Here is a 22,490-nt window from a genome sequence, read left to right as displayed (position 1 = left end):
AAATTCACAGTGCTTTGCTGCACTGTGGAGCGGACCGGGGCGTTCATTTTCATTTTGCAGGAAGGTGCAATTGCTTTCCACACAATCTCACCATTCTGCAAAATAAATACACACACACACACGAGCGTCTGTGTCCCCCACTCCTCGCACACCAGAATTAATCCGCCACTGTTTTGTTTTCCAGGGGGACACTAGCTCTGCAGCAATGCACCAGCAGCAGTCCAGTGCAGATGCTGCCGTGTGGAATCAGCCTAGGAATCCCAAGTTTCTGTTTGCTTTCTGTGGCTACTTAGTCAGTGAATTATAATCTTAGAGGGTGTAGTTCCTATGTGTTAAGTGCCAAACAAATTTCTTCTGATTTATGGTGATGCTATGAATTAATGTCCCCCCAAATGTCCTGTAGTTAACAGCCATTCTCAGGTCTTGCAAACTAAGAGTTGTGGCTTCCTTTTTTGACTTAATCCATCTCATTTTGTGTCTTCGTCTTTCCATGCTGCTTTCAATTTTTTCCTATCATTATTTTTTCTAGTGACTCTTGTCTTAAGTACAATAGCCTCAGTTTAGTCATTTTAGCTTGTAGGGAGAATTCAGCCTTGATTTGGTCTAGAATCCACTTATTTATCTTTTTCACAGTCCAAAATATCTTTAAAACTGTCTTCCAACACTACATTTCAAAGGAATCTACTTTTTTCCTGTCATCTTTCTTCATTGTCAATTTTTCATATCCATATATTGAAATGGGAAATAATAAGGCATGAATTAACTTGATCTTGGTTGTTTAATTCCCCAGCAGAAGTTCCTATTTACGAGAAAGATGATGTTAGTTACTTGCTGTGGTAGATTTACCTGATGACACCCAATTTAGTTTGAAATAATGAATAAGCGAATGTGTCCTGGCATCTTTGTAAAATCATTGGTTACTGTAAATAAAGCTGCTGCTTTTACCTGCTAAATCTGATGCTCTGTTTTCCTGATAAAATTACAGTGGAAGCAGTAGATGTCTGTCATTATCTCCAAGAGTACAATTGAAAGTACTGTTTACCCTTTACAAAGGCACTCACTCAATGGCTTCCTTTTAGCTTATTTTCCTCAGTCAAACAAAACAAATGTTTGTATAAGGTTTTACTTATATTTTTAACATTGTGTTTAAAAAGGCCTGTTTTTCAACAAGAATCTGGTAGATCAGTTTGAGTTATAAAAACTTCCTCCTGTGTTAACATTCATATTATGGGCTCTCATGGGTTCAGTATCAGCTTGAACAATCATATCACTAAGAAGCAAGGCATTTTTTGAATTAATTATGTTTTGACATCCTAAATCTTAATTTATATCCGTTATAATTTTCTTTATTCCATGGTATTTCATATACAGCTTATAGATATTTAAATTTTTTTTCAGATTTTCTATATGATCCTACTTATTTCTAATATTCTGAAGGCCAGTAGCCTATGTTAAGCATATTTTACTTTTCATAATTAGGATGCGTCCTTGGTTGTGTGGCCTTCTGTTGACATTAATTATACATGTTGAAATGGTTAAGGAGGTAATTATACCCCTGCAGAAAGAGAAAATGTATCCTTGTTAAGATTGGTATTCTTCATGCTTATGCAATGTACCACTACCTAGCAATTTTACAAAACAACACGTAACATGAGGGAAATCTAAAATCCATATTAGACTGCATGGGTCCCATGAATGGTTGAGTTCTGTCTAACTTCAAAGACTGTAAGCCCAGCTTCTAAACCTTTTGACTCAAAAGTGCTTGGATCTTAAATAGCCTGTTGTATTTGGTGCCATCTTGTCTTGCTTACAAGATAATATACCAAGTCATGTTACATTGGCCAGGTGTCATTACAGATCATTGTCTCTGATTCTGGATAGAATCCATTTGTCACTTCTTCCATGCTGGACTAGAAAGTGAAAGTGAGTGACAGGGGACAGTGTGAATCTATACTATATACACATCTATACTGTATATTGTACAGATAGGATGTACTCCTGTACTGCTATATATAATGTGTACATTATACAAGTTCCCTGTTCAGTCACACAGTTGATATAGATATCTACAGAAATTGCATTACTTCCAAGTACATTGTTCATTTTTCAAAATAGGAATTTGGGTTGGGGATGTACTTGCCTTTTTCAGCAAGAATTAACTTGCAACATTGAAACTACATGGGTAGTTGGTGTATGGAAATTGCCTTAGAAGACAAAAAGGAGCAGTTGTTTTTAGGCTTTGACAACAAAATCCTATTATCTACCATCCCTCTAAGAGAGACGAGCCTTGGCTATCTCAGGAAATGATGTATTAATATTACATCATTGCAGTAATTTCTCATTGAGCACCCAGATAATTAGTATGGGACAAGCATTGATTAATTTACCACTACAGTGTTTACCACTAAAGTGTCAGTTGCTCAAAGTCCCCTCTGATAAGGAGGCTGTTGGTTATTCCTTATTCATGCTTATTCATGAAGTCATTCAACCAACAATATTTAAAAGAGCTCTGAACCCCAAAATAAGGGTTGGACCACGTATCATAACCCCCACATTCCGGGGACTTCCCCCTTTGAGAGCACATGCTCTGTTTCCTGGTTCTGAGGTGTAGTGGTCAAACCTTATTTCGGGGTTCAGAGCTCTTTTAAATATTGCTGGTTGAATAGCTTCATGAATAAGAGTGAATAAGGAATAAGTAATCAACTTCAGCCTCCTCTGATACAGAAGCTTACAGTCAAGAAAACACACAGTAAAAGTAAAAATAAAGAAAAAAAGCCATTGAAAATGCTTATTTGTGTATGTGTATAAGTCTGTGTGAAATAAAAACTTTCATGGTTATTCTTCCATGATTCTTTCTCAAGAGTCTTTCATCCCCCCTGACCCCCCCCCCCAAAATTGATTTCACTGGTTTGCCTGTTCTTGAAATGGTGCATAACTTCAAATAAACACACAAAAAACCTCCTGCTGTTCCTGCCTTCTAAAACAGCACAGCCCAAGTAAAGCCATTAAACACCTTCTACAGGTGTGTGCATTCAAAGATGGACTGTGCAATCTGCTTTCAAAACATTATGAACAGGTTGGGCAGGTTTCAGTATTGTGCTGTAATTACATTAACTCTGGAAAGCCTTCCGCTGGGTTAAACAAAACCTTATTTTTAAGATAAGGCTGTCTTTAAAGACCTCTGCAATAATTTCGAATGAAACTTTGTTAAACAATTTTTTAAAAGCATTTATCAGGTCAGACCATGTATGTACTTTCCATACATAGCAGAAAGCAGAACTGAAGCCATGTTAGAATAATTGTTGATATTCTCATATTTAGATAGAAGCCATTATTTTCTTGATATGCAATCTCAGAAAAGGAAGTGAAACTACTCTCTGAGTTACAGAGATGTGTCATCATGTCTGTGGAGCACAAATATTTTCTTTTCTGGCAGCTTGCTTACCAGGTTCATTTTGTTTCCTGGTACCCTTTTGAATTTTAACCCTTTAATTGTCTTTAGGGATGCTGAAAAATTAATTCATCTCAAATGCTCAGAAAACTGTGTAGGATAGGAAATCTGAACCGATCTTGCATCTTGCAAACCTAGCCCCAAATTGACTTAAGGTAGGGCCAGTGTTAGGAAAAATACATTTGGTGTAAATGAGTGTGATCTTTGAATAATGTTTGTCTCTATGCTTCACTATAGCCCTCTGAAATCTAATCTGGAAAGGTTATTGTAACTAACTAACTGATAAAATCTATTCACACATAATACTTAGATGTTCAATTATTATTTAAAATAACAGTGTAATTGAAACATTCATAAACTACAACATCTATAAACTCTCAATAAAATATGAAAACCACCCATACACCAGATTAAAATGTTATATGGAACTGTTATATAGAATGTTATTGGAATTATTGTCACTGAAACCACCATTAGTATTGTGTTTTGCTTGACATTATTGAATTATACTGTACTTACCCCTATGTTCTATGTAAACTGACCTGAACCACAAGGGAGAGTGGTAAATAAATATAATTAACTAACTGATTAATTAAATAATTAAAGACACATGCTCATAAAATTCAACTAAGTTACTTTAGGTAGGGAACCTTTCCTAATCAGACAGTTTATCTTCTGAGTATTGGGAAAAATCTATTCCCTTAGCAGAGTTACTGTAGTAAAAGTTAGCAGAGTTATTGTATAAACTAGGGGCAAAGCCCGTTGTATCCAAGAATACAATGGGCGCTAGAGCTTGGCAGTGGGAAGAGGAAGGGGAGGAGTTGTCCAGTCTGTAAGGGTATGGGGTTGAATGTGTGTGTTGTGTGGAAGGTTGTGGTGGCATGGTGGCAAATGAGGGCATGGGTGTGGAGATATGGGTGTCAAGAACCTGTGGTGTGGAATGTTCATTGAGCATGGGAGAGGACTGACCTTTGGGAATTTAGGCATAGTGGTTACAGATGAGCTATCTAGAGCCATGTCCTCAGATATGTGAAGGGAAAATCAGACTGGAGACTCTTCTTAGGGAAATATTACATGGCAACCAATTCCTCCCAGTTCTGTGTCATTTCCCTTCTTGTGTGAATTAGGCCACCGAAATGCCCCTCTGCCCTAATATACATGGGGTAGTGACAGTATGCAGGTGTCCACCCTGTTCCTTCTTTTCCATTTTTTCACTGTTGATAAAATGTTATGTGCCCACATGCGTCTTTCATGGTTGCTCCTTATAAGAACGGATTTTTGTACCCTATTGCTTACTACCCAAAGGAGTCTCAAAGCGGTTTACAAACACCTTTTCCATTCCTCTCTCCACAATAGTCAACCTGTGAGGTATGTGGGGTTGTGAGAGGTCTGAGAGAACTGGGAATGGGCCGCAGTGACCCAGCAGGCCTCAGGTGTCTCAAAGCATTTTCCCATCATCTTCCATTTCTCTCCCCATAACAGACTCCCCATGAGGAAGGTGGGGTAGCGAGCCTCACAGGGAAGCTGGCAACCCTAAGAGGAAAACTCTCTGTGCACAGCAGTCTTGACCTTAGTAAGGTTTTTTTTACTGTTTTTTTTAATTTGCCAAGCCAATAAGTCATTCAGTTACCATGTGTCTCCAGCCATTTACTTGTTTTCTGTTTACAATTTCAGGCTGTAAATATTTATTTAGATCTTCCTGCACTTTCCAGACTCACAGGACTGATGCTGGTCTGCCTGTCTGCGCCCCAGAATACAAACAGTTGCTGGTAAGGGCTGACCAAGAAGCCCATTCAGAAGATTTCAATATGGGGTTATGAAAGGAAGAGGAGGAGGTAATCATAATCACAGAGCCTAAACTCTGTTGATTTCAAAGGAAAAAATGCATCTTGAATTAACTGACATCATTAGATCTTTTGGGACATTTGCAGTATTTCACTACTGCATTTTGAACCAGGTGTCACTTGGAAGTATTTCAAGGGGAGTCCTATGTGGAACATATTAGTGCAATGTAGAATGTTCAGAACATTACAAAAGTAGGTCTTGATCATTAGTGGAAGAGCACAACTGTCACATCAAGTAAAATTAGGAAAGGGCACTCCTGGCCACAGACAGCACCTGAAAATTGCAACAAGACTGGGATCTATTTCTTCAGAGAAATACAGTCATCCTGAGGAGAAGGATATACTTCTCCTGTACTATACTTAGTACAGTAGAGACCACCAACCATTGCCAATTTATCTGGGCTGATGTTATATAACTCAATTCCAAGCAACACTTTGCAGGCTTTACTCACTCTGTCCAGCACTGAATGAATAAATTACTAGATTTATTGTCAATTTATTCTCATACATAATTTAAAAGAATAGAAATGAAGATATCATCATATTTCTAACACCTTACTCCAAATCCATGTATGATCTCTTCCAGTGAAATTATGTAGATATTACAAAGCATTAAAGTCAGAACAGAACTCTCATATTAACCTTATCACTACCACCTGCTACCTACCTGACAAGTAGAAGCAGAACCCCCCCTCAAATAGCATCTTCTACTTCTAGCCATACTTAATGTTTTAGAAGAATGTCACGATTGCCACTGCAGACAGCCAGAGAGTACCAACAAGGACTAATTCCCTCATTTTTCTCCCACTGGTCATTCTCCATTATAATCAAATTAGATTCTGAAAGCAGACTGAAATGGGTCAAAGAAATTAGTTTCATTGAGCGAACCTGGAGCCAGCTAGCCATTATCTTCATACTACCACTAGCTTGTCCAAGAATAAAATAGACTGGTAATTGCCTACAAGTTCCAAATGATCCAAGAAGTCTCTGTTTTTTAAGAGGGTAGAGATTATTCTTATTCCCCAAAAGGGTTGTTGACTATCATCCCAATAGACCCAGACAGACTTTCTCAGATAATTAAAATAAGAATCCAGAACACATGCTATTGACTGGGCTGCTAAAAGAACTAAGGCCTGGTTGTCAGACTATAGTAACTCAAACTACTACGATTAATATAAAGAGGAAGAAGGATCAGACACTGGAGGATCAGACAGCTGTAACATTAGTCTATGAGGGAGTTTGTGAGAGATTTTATCCACAAAGTTAAAGTAGAATCCTGTACTACTTGATAAAATGTTCCAGAAAAGGATGACACTAAGCAGATGCCAGTGCAGCTGTATAATAGGGCTTATAATGTGCTCTGACTTGTGTTCTGTTGTGTTTTCCTCTACATACACTCTAGCTATTATGTCAGTCACTTCACTGCCTACAGCTCTTCATTATACCAAATTGCTGAACAAACCAATGCCAGTGAGGAAGATAGCATCCAAGAGTTGCCACTGCCCATTGCCCAAGTGACTCCCCCATTCCGGAGGCCAACTGGGGTGACAATAGTTTGCAAAAAAATGAGATAAAATTGAAAATAGTTCCTGGCCATAGACCATTAGCTGTCTAGCTGAGAGACATCTATGTGCCTCACTGAAGAAGTCTCTTTAATTAGCAACTGGGTTGAAATTAATGTAGTGGCAAGAAATTTGATATTTATTCATATATAGCTATATATAATTCTTTATAATAAAGAACAACAAAAGATTAACCATACCAAGAGCAAGATTAAAATAGAGCTTTAAAGCCTCTCTGAAATATTTATTTATTTATATTTCAACTTATATACCGCCACTCTCAGAGACCCACGGCAGTTTACAATAAAAGAATAAAACAACCCATCCCATAAAACCCCCAATACATTAAAAGATGGCTATTTTTTGGAGTTAACTCGCCATCTCCCCTCCCCTGTCCAGCTGTAATCAAGAGCTCTTTTGTTAGGAGCAAGGGTCCTAGAACTAGAACTAACTAAATAGTTCTAAAACAATTTGCAAAAACTAACTAGTAACAAAAAGTACTATACAACAAGGGCATCTAGACATAATAATATAATCAAATAAATCACACACACACAATGAAGATCACCAGGCTACAAAGATCTGGAGAAAATGACTATACAGCGGGGGATGGACTCTATGTCTTATAACCCACTGAGCCCCCTCCCAAGGACCTACCCCCAAATTGCTAGGAATTTTCTAACTCTAAGTTGTCAACCCATGTCGTCTTTTTACAAATGTCCAGATAAACAAGGAGATCTTAACCTGTTACCAAAAAATTTATTAATTTGCAGTCACATAGATAATTACAGGGACAGTGTTCCATAAACAAGATACCATAATAAAAAAGATGCTTTCTTTGGTGGTCACCCAGCCCATTTCAGAAGGCTAGGCAACAGGGAACAAGGCCTCAGATAGTGATCTTAATGTGGGAGCAAGCAGTCTCTTATCCTATGATAATAGGATATCAGAGCCTATGATCCTTCTTGTCAGTGGAATTCTTTGTAAAAGAGAAGAAGAAATATTGCCACATATATATACACAAATAATAGCCACCTTGGTGGTACTCAGCATTTTCTATAAGATAGCTTAGCTTTAGATGCTCTGTGCGTGGCCTTGTGCCTGGGATCAAAGGTCAGTAAATATTTTCCCTTAATTTCAAAACCTTAATTTAAAAAATGTAACAGAGAAAGAGTTCCAATGATTTGAATGGTGTAATAAAACAAATTAGATTGGGTTCAGCAATTACTAATTAAAGCATAAGGTTGAATCAAAATAGAATAGCTATATATAACAAGCTGAGAAGGCAAGCATATATCAGCCTTTTTGAAGTGTTCCCTGAGGAGTAACTAAATAAAAAATACAAAAATTCAGTTGAAGTAAACATCTCTTTAGCTTATATAGCCTAAAGGGACCATTTGTATTCAAATTAACATGGATGCCAGCTCAATTGTTTTAAGTCCTCGGAAAGATGTTGAGCAATAACTATTTTCTTAAATATTTACATTTGTATATTTAGAGAATGTCCTTTTGTGAAGGTCCTCTGTTTCATCATACTGGTGTTATGTAGGTTCTAAAGTCGAATTTTGCAAGTGCACATGATGTAGAAGGAAAAGGAAAACAAGACTTAATCCATGTCTGCACTGGAGGCTTTGTGCTGGGTTGCAGTCTGGAGTTTGGGCTGGGCATGTTGCCCAGCCTCCTCCTGCTACCGCATGGTGAGCATGTGGCCCAGGATACCTCATCTGCCCTAAATTTGTGCTCCCGTACAGGAGCCAGGGCAGCAACGTTCTCAGTGCAGAAACAGTCTAGACTTACTAGAGATAAATCAGTAATAAATGTCTCTTCTGAAAATTTATTTTAAAGAAAATGCTAGCCAATTTAGTAGTTCTGGATTATAAACTATATCATTTTTATACCAGTTTAATTACTGTAGTTCCTCAGGAACACCTAGGAACTGAAAATAGTGATGGTAGTAAGGTGTCAATGGCTTCCCCATTCGCATAACTAAAGTCTTCCAGGGAGAGAGGATATATAATTATTTATCGAGAACATGGGTTTGCTGTATCTCTAGATCTGCTAATATGTCTTGAAGAATACTGAAAGTGCCCAAAATAATTTGATATTAAGTTTGGGGTAAAAAGGTCATCTCTGTTTCAAAACACATGTGAACACCCATATTTCAGCCCGCTCATTCTATATTGAAAGACTGCTCTACAGACTTAACCTAAATGGGAGGGTTAGGGCAAGAGCAAGGGGCAGTAGAAATAATAATACTTTTCAGTGACAGTAGGCCTTAAATCAGTGTTTCCCCACCAGGGTTATGTGTAACCCCAGATTGACCTATCCCATCCACAAAATGGCCCTCAAGAGGGTGGGAAGGGGTGGTTCCCCAGCCATTAACCTGATTGGCAGTTTGATTCCAGTGTGGTATGTCCTCTTGGGGTTGGTTGGGAGGAGGAGAATTGTTCCTTTTTTGTGGGGGGTAGGTGGGTTAAAGGGAGGGGGGCCTATCCTGACCTCAGGCTCATCAGAACAGCCTACAGGGCCACTTTGGGGCCTGGGGGTAGGGACTTGTGCCTAGCTCCTGCCCACCACCACAGCCTGGCATTTCAGTCCCATCAGTGGGCAGAGCAGGCCCCTGCTCTCTGAGTTTCTCTTGGGGTTGATGGGGTGTGTGCTTCGTTTGGAGGGAGAAAGAAGAGGTGACAGATCACTTCCAGGGAGGTATGGCCAGCTAACATTACTTCAGAGTTGCTTGAAGGCTGCAAAATGTTTCAGGGGTTACTCCACAGTGAAAAAATTGAAAAAGGCTGCCTTAATTGTTAGGAAATGTGTCTGTTTGAATACCCTCATGGCTGTATGTGTATACTTGTAAATAGGCAAAATACAACTCTGATGAATTCATGCAAAAGTGGAAGAAGAGGAATTAATAGAAGGGCGGGAGCTCTTAGCAGCTGTATTTCTAATTTCACAGTAGGGTGAAATTCAAGGAAAATATAACCCAACAGTAGCAGTTTTGTATTGAAACCCGACACTACTGAAGGATTTGCAGTTTCACTTACATGTGTGGCTTGGTCAAAGGACAAACACTTAGCAAAATGATCCTTGACATACTCCTGTCACATGCTTCTTAGATACTAAATCACTGGAGTGAAAGTACTGGAAGTAATAAAAACAGCATATCAGAAAAGAGATTCTCAAGAGATAATAATTTCAAAATGTATTAATTGGACAAGGCATCATTTGTGTGCTGTTTTTGAAGCATTTCTCAGACTATTTTCAGACCTTATCTCTCTGTGTTGGAAAGAACTTCGGAGGCAAATGATGGCAGCTCCATATATGGCGTATTTTAAGATAATGCTGTCCAGGCCCCTGCCCACACACACTCATTGCTTGCCAAAGTTATATCATCTAGAAAAACAACTGACTTAGCATGATTGCACCCACCCTACATTTCAAAAAGCATGAAGTGCTGTTGATACCCTGTGTACTCATGGTTTCTATTATAACTAATCCATTCTGAAACAATGTTTGCAATTGGGACATTCTGCTTATGATGCAATCTTTCAGTGGAATTTATCAATGATTAATCTGGAATCATAGACAAAGGGTACTGTAGTCTGGCATCCTATCCAAAGGGAACCATTTACTCCCCACAAACACATATCTTGCTTATCAACAAGGGTGCCTGTCTATCAGACCAATAATTCCAGTGCTTCAAATATATTGTTTAGTGGATCATACTCTGAGTAACTTAGTTATGTTGACCATTTCTGCATGCACAGCTTACTTTCTGTTATCACTGAATTTGAGTCGGTATGCTCTTAATTGGAATCCCACATGGAGAAGGCAGTAGCCAAGCAGTTTTGCCCCTGAAGACGCTTCTGCAGCTTGGTTCGCCTGAGTTGCACGCTGATTTCTGCACACATCCAATTGCAGGTGGATTTTTAAGTGGCCCTCAATACTGCAGCAATGATTCTGGAGATTGTCCCTCTTGCAATAACAATTGCTGTACAATAACATGTGCAGAGTTGTGCAAAGTGCGATTAAGCCACAATGACCTCTGAGGTTTGCAAGTTGAGAGGTGAACAGAGGTAGGTTGCAATTGGCTGCCTCTGAGTAGGGGCTAGTTGATCCCCGTGCTTTCTAGGACAGGCTCTGCTTTGCTTCTGAAACTGGGCCGGCTTGGGAGATCCAGTCAGTTTGGTTGAAAACCCCCAACAGAGGGCACACATTTCTTTAAACAGCAAGCATGCACACAATATTTAAAACTTTCCCTGACAATGTTTTTTTTCTCCAGTGTTTCAGGTTTTGCAAGGAACTCATATTGCTAAATTCATGCTGTTTCTTGAAAAAGAAACCCTGAAATTGATAAGATGGGGAAAGTAAGCCATTTTGAAGCTTGTATACCAAGCTTGTATGAAGTGGGGAGGACCATTAATGTTCTGCTAAGATGCTAAGAACCCCCAAGTGACAATTCAGCTGGCTAAATTTTGCACTGCCACCATAAAAATCTAATGCTCCAAAGTAATATAATTTTAACTTTTAAGTTTTATTTTAGCATCTGTTTTAAATTGTGCTACATTTAATAACCATACTGTCTTTGGTCTCCTATAATTCTGTTTATATATATATCCTGGTCTGGATATATAACCTGATTTATTGCTAAAATAAATACTGCTAAAATGGCTACCAGACAGCAAATGCAGCTTGAAGAAGCTCTACTTAAAACAACAACAACAAAACATGCCCAGTGTTAAACTGCCCAGCACTGAAGAGGGGAAAATCCACGCAGAATGAAAAAAGAAAGCTCAAAACACATGTGCAGTGAAAGCAGGGTGAAATGTAGAAGAAAAAAGAAAACCCAGAGAGAGCAAAGGAAAATATCACTACATAAAAGGCCATTGAATTAGGAGAAAACATTTTCATGCTTTTCCATTGTAGTCCTCATCACCTTCCTTTCTTTTTTGAATGCATAAACCAGTAGTTTGTCCTATTCCAGATGAACATGCTTAAAATTGCAAGCATATTGAAAGAAAGAAGTGCAACTAAAGATTCATACTGAGTTTTTTGGGGGGCGGAGGGGGGAGTTTGAATCCAGTGGCACCTTTAACACCAGCTTCCATGTGTGCACACATTTCTTAAAATACAATGAAATGGAAATTAGCAGTTTATACATACAAAATTGCAGGAAAAGCAGGAAATTAGCATATGGCTTAATAAAGATGTTTAACAGATTCAAGGACCAAACTGGAATAACAAGCTTTGTCTATATGGTTACTATTTGGTTGAGTTAAATTCTGAAAGAAAACATAAATGATACCAACTGGAAGCTAGCACAATTGTAGGTGGGGCTTAAACACTATTCCAATCACTTGCTGTGGTGGCAGGTGGCAGCAGCTGGTGAAAGTCCTCAGCCTGCTGGGAGGGCAAGTAGAAGGGTGAGTTGAGGATTGCAGTGCTTGTGGGCCAGCATGGAAGCCAGGGAGTACGGTGGTCATTTACCCACCACAGACATTTGTGGTGGTCCTCACCCCATGCAGGGCTGGAAACTGGCCTTTGGCCTCCCAAGCAGCTGTGGCAGCAAGCTATGGCAGCTCATGGTGCTGCTTGATCTGCGGGGAGAGCAGGCAGAAGGGTGGGTGCCAGGCCATGGGAGAGGTTGCAGTGCTCTTCACCCCATGTGGAGGTAGGAAGGGCAAAGAGAAGGGTGGGCAGCTGCCCACTGCAGAGGCTTATGTCACTTCTTTCCCCGAGTGGGGCTAAGAGCCAGCAGCAGGAGGATTGTGGCACTCCTCACCTTGCACGGAGTTAGGGAGGCTGTTCAGAGAAGGGAGGGTGGCCATAGCAGAGGCCACCAGGTCTCATGGCCCCTGTGGAGGGTGGGAAGAGCTTCAGTGATAGAGGACCCCTTCCAGTGAGGGCCAGTCAGAGGCCCCATGGTACTTCCTGACAGTGTGCCAGCTCCTCTGAGTGACCGGCACATCATCAGGGTGTACTGTCACGATTTTATTATAAAGGACTAGCAAGAAAGCCCATTGCAACCAGGAATGCAATGGACACTAGGACCCAGGGGACACCAGCAGGCACATCTCTCTCTCTCTCTCTCTCTCTCTCTCTCTCTCTCTCTCTCTCTCTCTCTCAGCAGAAGCCATAGGAGGTAATCAGGTCTCCTTGTAGCAGGGAAGCAAGGATCATTTGCAGTTTGGGGCTCGTTTGCTCGCTCTCTCTCTTTCCTATCTTCCTTTCTCCTCAATGAGGACCCAAAGTAATTCTTCCAAAGAACTTAATTCTTTTCCAGTCCAAAATATGGCCACCCAAACCAAAAAAGAAGTATAGGCAATGTTGTGTGTTTTGAATTTGTGGTAGACCTAAGACCAGGAAAGAAGTGCATGTTTATATTTGTGTAGGAATGTGGCCTGGCATCCAGGAGGGCAGTTTGACGTAGAAAGTTTGGGAACCAATGTTCTAAAGCAGCCTACAGTGATCTGTGAATCCTGTATGGTCCTGATGGAGTGCTCTCTTAGTCTTGCAAATGGTATGCAAGTGAGGTGTTATTGGAAACCTAAAGCAGTCCTACAGCAAGCATTCCTACCTCTATTTCTCTGACTCACTAGGGAAATACTTCTTTCATAAAATTCATCATTAATGCAGGTGGCCCTATGAAGCAACTTCCTGCAAGCTATGTTGGCTGCTGGGGAGATGGAACTGGCTTTGAAAAAAGTCAGTGTTTGATTGTTATTTCCTTTCATAGCTTGCAGTTGTTATACTGTCTTCATGCTTGCCTGTTCCTTGTATCTTGTTCACTCCCCACTCTTCTGGAATGTGAGTGTCATTTTCAGTATATGAGAGGAAGAAGGTGTGCCAGCAAGCTGGGAAGGTGGAGGAGGGGTAGAAAAAGCAAGCAGAGTCACAGATTACCTTTCATTTACAAAATGTTTTCAAGACATAATGGTCTATAATTTATTTTTAAAGAGCTTTCAGGCACCATAAAGACTAATCACTTTATTGTAATATGATGATGACTTTCATGGGAACATAAAATAGTGCATTCAGTTGAATATGTGTGTGTGGAGGTGAAACCAGGAGTAAGGATTTCTGATTTGTAACATACTTGGTTTGCTGGCCCTTTTGGCCCCACTTTGTAATCACCAATCCTTTCCTTCATTTGGTGCTTGTGTTTGTTGACCTATCAACAGACAGTAACACTTCAAACATTACTCAGCTTTCTCAGATTATATCTTTATTTTATTCTAACCAAGATACAGAGCTGCAAGAAGAAAGACAAGAACAGTCTACCAACAACATTTTAATACTTTACTTGTGGCCATCTAATAATTGCATTTATTTAGAAATCTTAGTTTCCAGTTCAAATTAATATACACCTGCAACTAAAGCGTCCCTCCCACATGGCTGATCCAGAAAAACCAACCAACCAAGGAGTAGAAAATTGTGGGGCTGTAACAAAAGGAAGCTCACTGTCCCACCCTGTCACTAGAAGATCTTTTGGCTTTCACTCCACCCTGGGAGCTTCTGGGAAGGAATAGAGACACCTTTTCTTAACAAACCCTCTGTTAAAATGGCATTGAGGCATTTTTATAAGCCTACAAATAAAGGATTTTATTTGGTCTAATTTAGGAGTATTCACCTGTCTCCCCAAATTCTCTCTGCCAAATGGCTGCTCTAGTTGCAAGATACTATATGGATTAGCTCTCAATTGAAAACCCAGTACTCTCACTGGAGCTTCTCCTCAGAAGAGTTTTTCAGCTAAGGATTGGAGTCAGACCTCTCTCTAATCAGTCTCAGACTCAGCTCCGACTGTACTGTCTTCCTTCCAGCCCACAGCTACTAAAACAACTCCTATTCAACTGTGGTTAGCCAATCACAGATCACACAGCCTGTTGCCCTGGCTCTTTCTCTGTTTAGTGAGGAGCTTTAGTTTTCCCTGTTGCTGTTACAGTAGTTTTCCAGGTGCTGTCCGTCACAGGGTGCAAAAATGTGGAGGGCAGATAAGACAGGAGGTCTAGATAGAAGACAGTCCCTGGGAGATTGGGAAAGGCCATGGGCTCCAGTGAGCAATAACCGAACAGCTCATAATCTGGAAAAGAACTGCATAGCTAAGAAGTGGTAGGAGAGGTATGACACAGAGAAAAGATTCAAAGGAGGTAAGTAAAAAGGGAGAGAGTAGGTCATATCCTTTTTTTTTCAGAGGCGATACTCATTAGATGTCAGCATTGCAAAAAGGTTTGGGAATGGAAACCTACTCAGAACTGAGGGATAGCATACTCAGAGTGCCTGCCCTTTAATAAATTTCCCCCTGGCTGCTGGAAATGTCCAGGCAGGGTAGGTGTCAGGACCTTCATGATGCATATTCCAAATAATACCATCAGTTGAAACCCATCATGGAATGGGTTGGATGACTGGCGATTGAATGTTCTCAGTCTTTGGTGACTACTGTCTGTGTCCAGCTAGTAGGGATGGGACAGGAGATGATGCCATCCTGCCTGATTAACCATTTGATTAGGTGGTATTATCAGGGATATTCTGAAATGGTCTGCGGTGTCTAGTTATTATCCTGAAAACATTGGGCATTAGACTTAGCTAGGGTGTGTAAAGCATCAGAGAGTTACAGGGAACAGCATTGCCTGGCTGTTTCCTCATTCACTGATCTCTTCACATCATGTAACATGATCATGATTCTGTGGCTTGATACCACAGATAACTTCTTTCTGTAATTCTGGCTGCACAAACCTTAAGGATATATGAGGACTTGAAAGCACATTGTGTTCTACACAACAAAATTTTGGGAAAGGAGAAAGGTTTGTGTGCATGGATACCATTCCAAAATGTATAATAAGTAATGATGAAATAAAATTAATATAAATACAACTAATTTGTAGCAAGGATGCCTGTGAACTACAGAATTGGTATGCATGTGCTTAAGTATAAACTATTTCACTTAAGATCAAGAAATAACCGGACATTATTTTTTCTGGATAACAAATGGTTAGTATTGCTGTATACAAATTTTATATCTGTGACCTGGTTGACTGTTTCCTGCTACATCTTATCTATTCAGTGACAGGAAGCCACAAGTGGATACTGCTATCCATCCTCAACCTACTTAATATTTTCTCTACATGTTAGGTGCATTCCTCAGACAGCCTTCTCCTAATGGTAACCTCACTGGGACAATTTTTTTCAGCAGCAGTTCGGCCATGGCCATTCTCCAGTATGACTTATCAGAGTGAGTATAGGCACACCTTCCCTTGCTTCTTTCAGGAAGGCGTGGAGGCCATTCTATTCAAAAGGGCATTTGTTGAAGGGTAAACTGTTTTGGCTTCATTCAGCCCTACATATTGCCTTTTAATAGTGTTTGTATAGGTTTTAATTTGTGAGATACTTATGCTGTTTCCTGTAACTTTGCCTGTTTTTGTTAGCTGCTTTGAGTTTGCAGAGGTAAAGTGGGGTATGTATATATTTTAAATAATAAAAAGTTTACAGCCTTGTGCATCTTACACGGTAAGTATTTCTTAGCAAGGCTGAAGCCACCATAAACCAGTTTATTCTCTGCACTTGCATTGTGGGTAGAATCTTCCAACTGAAACATCTTTAATTTTTAAAAAGAAGGAATAAAAGCAGGACAACAACAGCCTTCAGAAAAAGTTATTTGATGATTATTTTGTAGCATTAAAAAAAAAAACTCAGTCCTTAGTTGACTTGGAAATCAGACTAGTAATATCAATAGGATTTACTCCAAAGTAAGTATGTTTAGGCATGCAGCTGTGGATTATTGGAGTTTATTACTTGACATGTCATGAACTGGCTGTGGGAATCTGAGCATATTTACAGGATTTAAACGACTTCCTGAATGCCAATTAAAGCTAATAGCAGCTTTGAAGGGTGTTATCAGGCGTCAGTTGCATAACTGCTAACAGATATAAATATGTAAGAAGTGGAAAGGTAAGAAAAGATGTTGTTTGCTTAAGGCAATTTCAAATACACTTTCATGACTATCAGGAGCCCCAAGCATTTCCCCTTTTTGATAATCAATATGTGTTGTTACTTTGCATCTTTTTATAAGCAATACATTTTGCATCACCCCGCCCACCTTCTGACTGGCATAAAAATACTCAGATCTCCATTCCTGTCTGATGAAGGGAGCTTTGACTCTCAAGGGCTTATCCTCTGAAAATCGTGTTGTTCTCTAAGGTGCTGTTGAACTTAAATCTACCTGTTCTAACTGAGGCCAGAAGAGCTACCCTCTGAAAGTATTTTAGGCTTGTTGCTGTTAGGTGCGAAGTAGTGTCCAACCCATTGCAACCCCATGGACAATGATCCTCCAGGCTTTCCTGTCCTCTACCATTCCCCGGAGTCCATTTAAGTTTGCAATTTTAGGCTATCACCCAGGAAATAATTGTCAGGGATCTGAGGACATTCATGCTTCATTGCCGGACACAATGTAATTCCATAATGTGTTTCTCAGGTACAGATTTTTATTTGGCGATCATAGTGTTCAGTTTGACTTACAAACATTTTCTTAATTGTGGCTGCAAGAACAGTTATGAAAGATACAGGCTTCTTTCCCAAAGATGTCCTCCTCACTATCAACATTTCTGACAGAGAAAATATACGACTGCTAAATATGTTCAATTGTGTTGCTGGATATTTATCTTTTTCCTCATTTTGGCTTCTATTCCTTCTCATTATCTTGGGTTTCAGCACTACAGACATTTAGATTATTAAACTATTCATAGGTGTGACATATTTTTTTTTGCTTATATTGCTTCCTGTATGTATATTGAGAGTGCTATATAAATAAAGAATAAAGATGATTCCTGCAGGTTTCATAAGAGGTTGCATCACAGGTTTGCATATGTTGATAACCAGAATGTATAGGTTTTGCATTTAAGGTGTATTCAGACACACCTAAAACTTGAGTATCAGCTAGATGATGAAAACAATAATGCATGCTTTCATTTGTTCTCTGACCCTGAAAAAGATGGAGCTTGAACATACTGCTGAGTGCACAGTAAGTAATTCATTCTCTGCATAGAAACATTTCCAGCACTGCTGCTTGTCTATTCTGAATTAATCTCTTTTAATGAAGTCTTTGTTTTCATTCTAATTTGCCTCTGGATGACTTTGCTTCATAAGCTTAATGCAACATGAAGTTCACTGTTTGTGAGAGCTGTTTATTAATCCAGCTCTGGAAACCAGATAAACTGACAATGATTAATGGTTCTGATTTGTTTCAGGATCACCATGTATCTTCATGAAATCTACTTTACACCCACAAGTGATTTTCCTCTCCTACATGAGTCAGCATTAGTTGTCAAATGGATACTTTTTAGGACTATGATGTGGAAATGTTGACTATGTATGGTCAGCTTATCTGAGACCAATGTGATTTAAGAAAATTGTATAAACACTTTACTGGTTTTTAAAAATACAATTTCCTGGTGATTTTCACCATTGCTATGCACAGAAAAGCTATAGAATAACTCCTAGCATTTATAAGGTATTATATAAATCTTATGAGTTATTTAACAAGTGGATATGTAATTAGTATATTTTAATTGGCCATGTAAAGCTAACCTTTAAAAATAATAATTACGAACTGAAGGAGCAAGTTGGTAATAATGAGAAAATAGCAGAGAACATTTGAAACGAATGTTAAGACTTGTTGATATCATCCTTGGTTAGTATCACTGGACATATTTGCAAGGTTTGTTTGGTTCTCTTCTAAAATTATTTTCTGGAAATGCTTCCAAGTATTATTATGAGAGCAACAATATTCTATAAGGAGACCTTACAAATTAAAATCTGCATGGAGAATAGTCTCATATTTTTATGCCCAGTATGAATGAGAAGTTTTCTTTATCTGATAATGATGTTAATTGTTCTCAGACAACATTCTCAGATTTAACCTCTAATTTATTTTTTACTATAATTTTATTTGCTAGCCATTATATCTATAAAGCTTTAAGATTTAGTTAAAACTTATGATAATTTTTAACTGGGTCTTGAATTCTATTGACTTAATACATCATAACAGATATCATCCATGCTGATAAGGGACAGTGAAGTTACAGAGGTGGATCCAGCCACTTGTCTAATCAAAGTCTGAATCTTACCTTCAGCCTAGAGAACCTTGCTTCAACTTCCTCCAGACGGGAGGAAGTCCTCAAACATTGCTAAGTAGAGTGATTGGATCTAACCTAGTCTATCAGTAAGTGTTGCAGTCTAGGCATTTGATTCTTATGAAACTCAAATTAAACCTACGGTTGCAGTGCATATTATACACAAAATTATCATGGATGATTTAAAGTTTCTGCAGAGATAACAACAGGAGGTACAGTAGGAGCTTCTTGTATACACGTGGCTATCTAATTCTACATGGCTATCTAATTACTGTTGTATCTAGTAGAAGAAAGGAAGAGTCCTGGTAAGTCTTTATATCACAACTTATTGCAGCACCACATTATACTAACAAACCAGATTAGATCTCTAATTATACGGCTAAATTATTTGAAATAAGTCTATCCAATAACACACCACAAATTCAAAGTTCTGCTACAACACACTTGATGACTGAACAGTATGAATTTTTACTTGCTGCGGTTTACAGTCAAATCCTAATGGAAAGGGCTAATCAATGCAGGATATGAATGCCAGTGTAATTCTGGTTTATGCTGGTGTAAGGGCCAGTTATGCCAGCACCAGGCACTAGCAGTGCTGCACTGCTCAGTATCACTGATGGTGCCACAGTATGCCTGCAGAGTTCTGGCTGAAACCCTATGCCTGTGGGAACAGGAGTGTGCTAGGAGGCATGACAGCATTTAAGTAACGTCCGAGGCACCTCCAGTGCAGGAAAAATCCCTGTGTCTAAAACTTAGATGGGGGAATTAGTGATTTCTAGGAGTTGGAGTTGCAGCGAGAAGGGTAACAACAGGAAATTCCACCTATGTATACCAAGGTCCTTCCCTTTCAGATAAACACATGTCCTCTCATCCCATGGCCGTCATGGCTGCTGAAAGCTGGTGGTGAGGAGATTCGGGACCCTCTCTGTGATATTAATCTGTCCCTGATGTCAGGGACATTCCTGAAGAGACTGAAAAAGGCAGTGGTGAAGCCTTTATTGAAAAAAAAAAGGGCTGGATCCCACCAATCTGGCCAAGTAGTGCCCAGTTTAGTATCTGGCATTTCTGGGTAAAATGATTGAATGAGCAGTGGTGGAACAGATACAGGTTTTCTTGGAGGAAACTTTGGCACCTGACCCTTTCCAATCTGGCTTCTGACCTGGGAATAGGATGGAGATAGATCTTTTCCAAAGCAAAGTTTAGAATTTATTGAGGGAAATACAGGGTAGAGAAATTGAGAAGACTTTGTTGTTGTTTTTTGCTATCAAGTCACAGCTGACTTATAGCGACCTCATAAGGTTTTCAAGGAAAGAGACTTTCAGCGATGGTTTGTACTCACAGTCCTGGTTTCCCATCCAAATGCTAGCCAGGGCCAACCCTACTTAGCTTGGAAAATGTCAGTATGTTACAACTTATTAAAATCCTTACATGAGTATTTTTATAATTATTTTAGGTCTCATATACAGTTTGCTGTCCTGAAAAAGACACTTTATATTTACATTTATTTATTTTTAAAAAATGGCACTGGGTAATAAATAGTTGTATTTTATTTCCTGTTTTACCTGCTCGTGACTTGATTTTTTTTTCATTTCCCCTCCCTTTTATTGTTTCCTTACTCATTAGCATAGCCTGAGAAAAGTATTAATCAAGATTGGGGAGAATTTAAAGTGAGTGGGTACTGTGCCTGTCATTATCAACTGTTATGTGGCCACCTGCTCTTTTTAAATGCTCTCCCCACCATCGCAGACAAAGATTAGTTTCTTTTGTACATTGAAATTATCCAGTTATTTTCAATTGCAGTGTAACTGAATAAGGATCTTCTCTGTTTTCCGAACTACAGTAGCCAAGATACATAGTCTTTAAAAGCTGGGTTAATCCAGTCTTATTAGGTTTTGTGTTTTTGTTATATTTTCCATATCAGCTACCTGTATACTAGCCAGTCATCACATAAATACCTGCCTGATTTCATCACTCAAACAGATGATACATGGGAGATTTGTGACTGGATCTTCTCAGTGACTTTTAAACAGTAATAATAATTAAACCTTTGTGAGGCCCTGATCCAAACACAGGATGTATGGAAGGCATCCATCACTTCCAATATTTGTATGCTAATTGATTCCCTAGAAGTGGGATCAGAGGGAGTTTATAAATTGATCTGATTGTAAAATAATTGAGCCTCCTTTCCCCTCCCCATTATACTTTCCTCTGAATCAGAACCACGTGTGGCTAAAATGATCTCCTCAAATAACAAAGAGATCATTGATCTTGGTCCCCTCTAATCTGACCAATCAAAGAAGCTTATCTAGCGGACACACAAGAGGATGCCTTTTTAGTGCCAGCCACATGATGATGGAATAACCTTTCCAGGGAGATGTGTCTGGTCAACCTATGGATTTCTATGGGTGGACAAGGGAGGAGGAACAGGAAGCAAGACATCAATGCTGTAAGTGGTGAGGTGGAGCGAGAAGCTTGGGAACTGCCACTGCTACTGCCCTATTTAGGTGGTGACACTATTTAGGTGGTGACACCGGAAGAAAGTGGGGAAGGAGGAAGAGGAACAAGAAACTAAGGAGTTGCTATTACCACCACCAAGAACAGACACATTAGTAGAAATCAATGGTAAGACAGAATGCCAAGGACAGAATGTCAAGAAGACAATCAAATAGGACATATTCTTATCAATTTTAGCTGCAACCTTGGAATTTTGTCCTCTTTTTTCAGACAAGAAACATGGAAGGACATGAGAATCATTGTCATCCCTCCATCCCTGCCTGCAGTGCTCAGCAAGTCGCGTGAGCTGGAACTGACAGAAGGTAGCTGTTGGAGTGAGTTGTGAAGAAGGAATGTGGAAAAGGAATGTGCACAAAGTAGCTGCAGCCTCCAGGACAGAAAGAAGCCTGCTGAGGAATGTAGACATTGAGTTCCAAGTATAGTCTGAGGAAGACTGCTTGCACTCGAAAGCTCACGCCTTGAATAAATCTTTGTTTGTCTTGAATGTGCTACTGGACTCTGATTTTAAATTATTGGCAGTGTTTGGGCTGTATTGGCAGCCAGGTGGCAGAGTGGTGAGTCCCATCTCAAACACCACTAGTATTCAGCAACTGTTTTACCCCAGAAGTGGAGTAGCAGGGAAGAGGAGGAGGAAGGTTGTTGTTGTTGTTAGGTGCGAAGTCGTGTCCGACCCATCGTGACCCCATGGATAATGATCCTCCAGGCCTTCCTGTCCTCTACCATTCCACGGAGTCCATTTAAGTTTGCACCTACTGCTTCAGTGACTCCATCCAGCCACCTCATTCTCTGTCATCCCCTTCTTTTGCCCTCAATCGCTGCCAGCATTAGGCTCTTTTTCAGGGAGTCCTTCCTTCTCATGAGGTGGCCAAAGTATTTGAGTTTCATCTTCAGGATCTGGCCTTCTAAGGAGCAGTCAGGGCTGATCTCCTCTAAGACTGAACAGTTTGTTCATCTTGCAGTCCAAGGGACTCGCAAGAGTCTTCTCCAGCACCAG

The 22,490-nt window shown here is 39.6% G+C and overlaps 1 long non-coding RNA gene across 1 annotated transcript; it reads left to right on the top strand.

The window, feature by feature from the left end:
- The first annotated feature begins 13,464 nt into the window (after nucleotides 1-13,464).
- LOC143839839 (uncharacterized) lies at nucleotides 13,465-21,980 on the top strand. Its single transcript, XR_013231903.1, has 2 exons — nucleotides 13,465-13,562; nucleotides 15,987-21,980. It is a non-coding gene; the product is annotated as an uncharacterized LOC143839839 (long non-coding RNA).
- Nucleotides 21,981-22,490: the final 510 nt, after the last annotated feature.

The sequence above is a fragment of the Paroedura picta genome, chromosome 6 (genome assembly GCF_049243985.1).
Source record: "Paroedura picta isolate Pp20150507F chromosome 6, Ppicta_v3.0, whole genome shotgun sequence".
In the NCBI taxonomy this organism is placed as follows: domain Eukaryota; kingdom Metazoa; phylum Chordata; class Lepidosauria; order Squamata; family Gekkonidae; genus Paroedura; species Paroedura picta.
This window is presented reverse-complemented; position numbering and strand designations above follow the sequence as displayed.